At 49.5% G+C, this 7,243-nt stretch overlaps 1 protein-coding gene across 9 annotated transcripts in view; it reads left to right on the top strand.

The window, feature by feature from the left end:
• The first annotated feature begins 3,671 nt into the window (after positions 1–3,671).
• The window catches only part of DDX60 (DExD/H-box helicase 60), a 124,496-nt gene continuing 120,924 nt past the window's right edge, over positions 3,672–7,243 (top strand). For 8 of the 9 annotated variants that reach the window (XR_012332330.1, XR_012332327.1, XR_012332328.1 and 5 more), the window contains exon 1: positions 3,672–3,788. The gene's annotated coding sequence lies outside the window, so the exon portion shown is untranslated. Of the gene's footprint in view, positions 3,789–4,068; positions 4,240–7,243 lie in introns of those variants that run through there. The other variant, XM_073805700.1, reaches the window with a different exon arrangement.

Below are 7,243 nucleotides of genomic sequence, written 5' to 3'. Positions count from 1 at the left end.
CATATACCTGCTCTTTTTTAGATTCTTTTCCCATACAGCCCATTACAGAGTATTGAGTAGAGTTCCCTGTGCTGTACAGTAGGTCCTTATTAGTTACCTATTTTATATTTTACAGTAGTGTGTATATGTCAATCCCAATCTCCCAGTTTATCCCTCCCCTTTTCCCCCAGTAACTGTAAGTTTGTTTTCTATGTCTGTGAGTCTATTTCTGTTCTGTAATTACTTCATTTGTGTCATATTTTAGAACTCCACACATAAGTAATATCATATGATATTTGTCTTTCTCTGTCTGACTTACGTCACTTAGTAGGATAATCTCTAGGTCACTTAGTAGGATAATCTCTAGGTCCATCCACGTTGCTGCGGATGGCAATACTTCATTCTTTTTTATGGCTGAGTAATATTCCATTGTGTATATGGACCACACCTTCTTTATCCATTCCTCTGTTGCTGGACATGTAGGTTGCTTCCTTGTCTTGGCTATTGCTATGAACATAGGGGTGCATGCAGAGCAGGAAGATTTTATACCTTTTAGACAAAGAAACAATAAGTATGTGAAGAATTGGCAAGACAGAGGGCTTTGGGCTGGGGTAGTAGAAGGTGAGAAGTGACCAGGTGAGTTCACACAGCCTTCTGCCTCCTTGGCCCTGTGTTCCCCATCTCTGGTGATGAGGATGCCCTCTGTCCTCTGGTCCCGGGGGATGCGGGGTGCGGGGTATCCCCTGATTTCAGGGAAGGGTGTAAAGGTGGTGGTTGGAGTGGCCTTTCTGCTTCTTGCCGTCCAGCTGGGATGCTCCACGTGCTGGCGTGCCATATTTCGGGGGAGCGTCACTGCCTTGACATCCTCGACATCTTTGAGCCTCCCAGGGATCCCTGAGTTCCTCCAGGGGCACACCTGCTGTCTGGGGGGCTTGTCAGGTGAGAGCAGATATACCCCCATGCCCGACCCCCCCAACCCTGGCTAGTTCCTCTGTCCTCCGGATCAGCTGCATTTACCCAGGAGTTGTCACTCCCTGACCACCAGCACGATTATTTCAGCAAGCAATCACGACTTCCCAAGGGAACCAGGGTCACCCCACCCTCTGGTTATGACCAAGTCTGCCTTCTACAGTCCCACCTGGTGACTTTGCTCCCCGGTCCTGGCCTGTGTGCCCTGCCTGGGGGGCTGGCTCCTTCCGGGGCTGTGAGTACATGGGACAAGCCACCTGTAATCACGTCTGTCCAGGACAGGGGTCCTGCGCTTGGCTGTGGCCCCTGACTCGAGGGCGGGTGGAAGGAGACCTATCAAATGGTTGGAGGCCCCCAAAGAGGAAGGACTAGTAGGTTGCTTTAATCCAGAAGCAATGAGGAAGCATTGGCGTGTGTTCAACAGGGACCGGACAGGCTCCGTTCTCCATGCTCACTGGTGGCCCTGGCAGCAGGTGGAAATGGGATGGAGGGACCGACTGCAGTCCGGCGGGGAAGAGCTGTTTCAGCCGTCCAGGTGAGAAGTGGTGATGCCCTCACTGGCCTGTGGAAAATGGCAGCACAGAGGTGCCAGATTCCATCCATGTTAGGAGCTCAAGTTCACTGGGATTTGAGTGAAGATTCAACAGCAGTCCCCAGGCTCTAATTTGAGCAACTGTTACGTGATCACTCCATTAATCCCAAGAGATGGGAGGGAAAGAAATAGAGCTAAAGAATACTGTAACTGAAACCGAGGGAGAAGAGGCTCTTAGGAAAAGAGAGATTGGCTGAAATCTTTCAAAAATTTCAGAGAGAGAAGTCAGTGAATCGTGGACCAGAGGACCATTATCCTGATTTCTCAATCAATGACTCATCACTGGTGTCTGACAGAGCAGTTTCAAGGCAGATCTGGAATAAAGGGGCTCAAGGACTCGGCGGAGGGGAAGAGGTGTAGACAGTGCATGTAGACCACGAGAGGCCACCATGCCAAAAAGCAGGTGGCTTCCACCTCCCTCTGGTAAGGACCCTCCGAGCCCCCTGGGTAAGTACCAATCATTTCCTGAGCTCCAGAGCCTTACTTCAGTCCATCCTGCAAAGTATTGATACCTTTGCTGTGAGCTCATGGGTGTCAGGAGTCAGGACACTGACCTTTGGGCAGGAGGAGGGAGGGGCATTGCCCAGCTGGCCCCAGGCAAGCGCCTTAGAGAGCTTGGCGAAGGAGGGACACAAACGGAGTGTCACTTTAGACCAGTCAGGTGTCAAGTTCCAGGTTCTCTTGTTTTCTTTCTCACTATCATCACAAGAAACACATCACAAACTTGCAAATAAATAATCAATAAATAAAAGCCTGATGGCTGTGAGAAGTGTCCACCTTCTCAGACCCTGCCCTTTTCTCCAGTCGATGGCCATCTGTCTGTTTTCCCCTGTGGATCAGTGAGAGCCTGGACCTCTCTTCTTTTCTTGCGGACAGAGCAGCTCCTGGCTTCCCACTGTTGCTAAGATTCCCCCACCCACCACTTCCTGGAATTCCAGCGTATTTGCACATTTATGGCGTTCATGAAGTTCATGAAATTAAGCACGTGAGCACAGTAAGCAACTGCAAACCTCAACAGGCAGAAATTATGTAAAAATAACATCAATTAAAGTGAGAAATAGGGAATTCCCTGGCCGTCCAGCCGTCAGGACTCTGCCTTTTCACTGCCTGGGTTTCAGTCCCCTGGCAGGGGAACTAAGATCCCACAAGCTACCTGGTGCGGCAAAAAAAAAACAACAGTGAGAACGTTGTGCTTTCGATTTCACAGAAAGATGTTTCTCGGTCCATGAAAGCTCCAAATATAGTTGACACAGAACGGTAATTCTCAGCTTCTCATCACAGAAACTCCAAGTTCACGCGTTCTTAACTGGTTTTTTTCTTTTTGCATAAAGGTGGAATTTCAGATTCCACAGTACCTTACATTTGAGAAATGGAATATTTCCTGACACATCATTAAACAAAGAACGTCACAGTCATCAGCGATTGCAGCCTTCCAAAGTGAGCCGGTGAGCCCTGAGGGAACTCAGGAAGGAAAAGAATACCTGCCATCTAGCAGCCATCAGACTGCAGCCACTCCCTGCCGTGAGCCACGCGGAAACTCAGGATGAGAAAACATTGGCCCCAGAGAGCTGAGGTGCAGATCAAAGGAATGATTTCAGTGAGCCCAGACTCTTGCATCTTCCCATATATAGAAAAGCACTAATTTCCTTAACTTGGGATATCCGGTTTTCCTTAATTAACAATAATCTTCTGACGTTCAGACTCCTTGCCCTTTCTTGCAAAAACTATGTAATCTGGCTCCGCCCCCCTCACCTCCTCAGAGCAGTTTCTCAGGGTTTCTTGAGATGCTGCTTCCTGGGCTTGAAGTCCTAAAAATTCCTATCGAGTAAAACGTAACTCTCAACTTCTAGGTTGTGAACATTTTTTAGGTGGACACATTTCACCTATTTCTAATTCCGCCTCTTCTTGATTTTATCTTGTTTAGATAGATGTCCCGGATTTCTCTGCCTCATTTCCCTCTATTTCATGCCCAAATCCCAAAGTCCTCTGCTGCCTCTTGCTGGATGTTGTGACAGAAGGATGCTCAAACCACCTACCAGCTCACACAACTGAAGCGCGGTGAAACGAAACTTGAAACTGAAGTCCTGCAAACGATAAAGGAAACCGAAAGTCTCCCGGACCTCTGGCCTTACGGGGGCCCCGCCCCGCCCCGCCCCGTCTGACCCCTACACCGGTTCTACGCTCCGCGCCCTCCTGCCTTTCTGCGGTGCGCTCAGCTGCCCTTCAGAGGCTGCGGGTCCGGCTCCAGGTTCGGTCCGGGGTAAAGGGTGTGAGGGCGTCTCGCGGGTCCCGGGGCGCTGCGGTCTCGCAGGGGCTCGAGGTGTTTGACCTGATGGGCGGGGAGGTGCCCGGCGCGGGCGTTGGGCGCAGGGGACGCAGGGCGGGGGCGAGGGATGCGCGATGCTCCGGGGGCCGGCGCGTCGCAGAGCTCCGGAGTTGCAAGGGGGAAGTGGGCGCTGGCGGGGGCGGGCGCGTGGAGCGCTGAGGTCTGAGGAGGGAGACGAGTGCTCAGGCACTAAGGGTCCTCTTCGGAGAAAGGGTGGGCATGGGGCTACTGGGGAGACCAAAGCGCGTCAGAGGCGGACAGGGCCGGTGAGCCCTGGACGGGGCAGCGCCAAGCAGCTTCCTCATCCCTGCGGAGCCTCGGACCCAAACCAAACTTGCAGGATCAGAGTCTGCATTTTCATAAGGTCTCCCAGGTGATTCCTACATTTCAGTGGCTTAGCGCTGTAAGAATTTATTTATTTTTTTAACGAAGTATTCACGGTCAAGGGGTACGCATTCGTTTTCTATTGCTGTGCAACAAATGATCACCACTTCAGTGGCTGAAGTCCGTCGAAATTCACCGTGTTAAGAGTTTCAGTGGATGGGAAGTCCAGGCAGGGGGCTGAGCCCCGGACCTGCGTCTCCCGGCTGGAATGAAGGCGTCCGCTGGCTGGAAGGATCCAGTTCCTTGCAGCTGTGGGGCTGGAGTTCCCTGTTTCTTGTTGGCCGGAGGCTCCTCCTGGCCTGTAGAGACCCCGCTGAGGGGCTTAGCCTCAGCTTTAGGTCTGCAGAGCCAGCAGGAGAATCTCCTTTCTCCTGTGTATGATAGTCTCGCAGATGTACCCCCATGAGGGGAGACGCTGTCCCACTAAAGTCGCAGGTCCTGCCCACGCCCAGGAGACAGGTTATGGGGGGCGGGGCACACCGGGGAGGCTGGGGTCTCAGAGGCCACCCTCAAGTCCTGCCCACTGCGGGTCAGCTCCTCTGCAGGCCTTGTTTCAGGAGCGGTCCCCTTGCGTGCTCCACCATCACCTGGACCGTGTTCTCTGGCTCTGGCTGTCTCTCCTTCAACGTGTAGTCCACGATTCCTCTTTTTTTTCCCCTTCTTTCAATTTAAGATTTTAAAATCAGAACCCAAACAAGGTTCTGACACTACTGTGTTTGGAAGTTTGTTACCATCTCTTTCATCCTCTTGCAATTTATTTCTTAGTAAGCTGGGGGGTTTTGTTTGAAAGTTTATATTGGTGGTGTTTTTTCTTTTTTTTTTTTAATTAATTTATTTTTGTCTGCGTTGCGTCTTCGTTGCTGCTCAAGGGCATTCTCTAGTTGCTGCGAGCGGGGGCTACTCTTCCTTGCGGTGCACAGGCTTCTCTTTGCAGTGGCTTCTTGTTGCGGAGCACGGGCTCTAGGCAGGTGGGCTTCAGTAGTTGTGGCACGTGGGCTCAGTAGTTGTGGCTCATGGGCTCTAGAGCGCAAGCTCAGTAGTTGTGGTACACGGGCTTAGTTGCTCCACGGCATGTGGGATACCCCCGGACCAGGGCACGAACCCGTGTACCCTGCATTGGCAGGCAGATTCTTAACCACTGTGCCACCAGGGAAGCCGGGTTGTTTTTATTTTTATTTATTTTATTTTATTTATTTATTTTTGTGGTACACGGGCCTCTCAGTGTTGTGGCCTCTCCCGTTGCGGAGCACAGGCTCCGGACGCGCAGGCTGAGCAGTCATGGCTCACGGGCCCAGCCGCTCCGCGGCATGTGGGATCCTCCCAGACCAGGGCACAAACCCGCGTCCCCTGCATCAGCAGGCGGACTCTCAACCACTGTGCCACCAGGGAAGCCCCGGTTATTTTTTTTTAAAATCTTGTCTTGTAGTGATTCTCCTAGTCCTCTTGGCATATTTTAACATTTAAGATGTTCTTCTGTTTTCTAAATTTCTAAGTGACAGTTCTTGCTACCAGAGATTTGATCAAATTCAGGTTTAAGACCCCCCCCCCCCGCTGGAGTATTTCCACACTGGTGTAGTTCTGTATGGAAACAGCTCTTTGCCTCTATTTTTGTTGTGTCACCACCTAAAAATGCCGAGATCGATTTGTTTACTGGAAGCTGTAAACTGGAACCACCCAGTTCTACATTTTTGTCTCTGTTTGTGAGCTGGGTTACCCCCAGCCTCACAGAAATGAAGCCTCCCCATGTATGAACCTCCCTATTTGGCTCATTGTATGAATTTCATACTATAAGTCTTTGTCATAATTTATAGTATTTTATGACTTTAATTCTTGTGATTTGTTTCTATTTTGAATCAAAAATGGAAAACCAGTTAGCAGCACTTACAAAATTATGATTTTGTACAATAGTAGGCAGTCTTTATCTTTGCCTGGGAAACATAGTTCCATATCATTAAGACTACTGCTTGAAATGGATACTTCTCAAAATTCAAAGTGTCATGCATCCTCTTTTCTTTTTAGCTTCCTTTAATTCTTGTGGACCGTACATAATTTCAATGTTTCTTGATTGTCCTCTTTATCTTTTTTCTTCAATTTTCTGTACTATCTTTTAAAATAAATTTTCATTTAAGATGAGTCGTTGGTGAGGTTTCCGACTGGGTTTTAAAAATTTTTTCATTAATTTTTTTAATTGGCTGCATTGGGTCTTCGTTGCTGCGTGCGGGCTTTCTCTAGTTGCGGTGCGCGTGCTTCTCATTCCGGTGGCTTCTCTTGTTGCGGAGCACGGGCTCTAGGCACGTGGGCTTCAGTAGTTGTGGCGCGCAGGCTCAGTAGTTGTGGCGCACGGGCTTAGCTGCTCCGCGGCATGTGGGATCTTCCCCGACCAGAGCTCGAACCACTGTCCCCGGCATTGGCAGGCGGATTCTTAACCACTGCGCCACCAGGGAAGCCCCTGACTTCTTAAATGTCTAGTACTACTGTGTTTTCCCTCTCCTGATGAATTGAATGACTGTTTGGATACAGAATTCTTAGTTCAAAACATTTTCCTCTCAGAACTTTGAAAGTATTCTTTTCTTTTATCAAGACATCCAGTAATGCTCTCTTTTTGATGTGTTGTATCTGTGTGCCAGGTACTATTTTAATCCATTTGTATGCATCAGCTCATACTTTTAAATGGCTTGCAAACACAGCCAGGGGGAGTAATATGATTGTCCGATGAGTGGATGAGTGAAGTGAGACAGAGAACGTAACTTACCTCAACTGTAGTATGTTCACAACTGGGGTGAGAAGCCTGGCGTCCTGCTGGCAGCGCCCGTGTTCCCTCTGCTCACATCTGCCTTACACCTCTTTGTGGTGCTTCCGTCTTTCTCTGTATTCCTGGAGCTCTTCGGTTTTCACAAGCTGTGTGTAAGCATGGTTTTCTCTTTTGCCATTATTTCTGCTCAGTGCTTGGAAAAACTTTTCAATCTAAAAAAGTATATTTTTCTTTAACTCTG

The sequence above is a fragment of the Tursiops truncatus genome, chromosome 6 (genome assembly GCF_011762595.2).
Source record: "Tursiops truncatus isolate mTurTru1 chromosome 6, mTurTru1.mat.Y, whole genome shotgun sequence".
Classification (NCBI taxonomy): domain Eukaryota; kingdom Metazoa; phylum Chordata; class Mammalia; order Artiodactyla; family Delphinidae; genus Tursiops; species Tursiops truncatus.
Note: the sequence above shows the minus strand (reverse complement) of the source record. Positions and strands in the feature narration are given on the sequence as shown.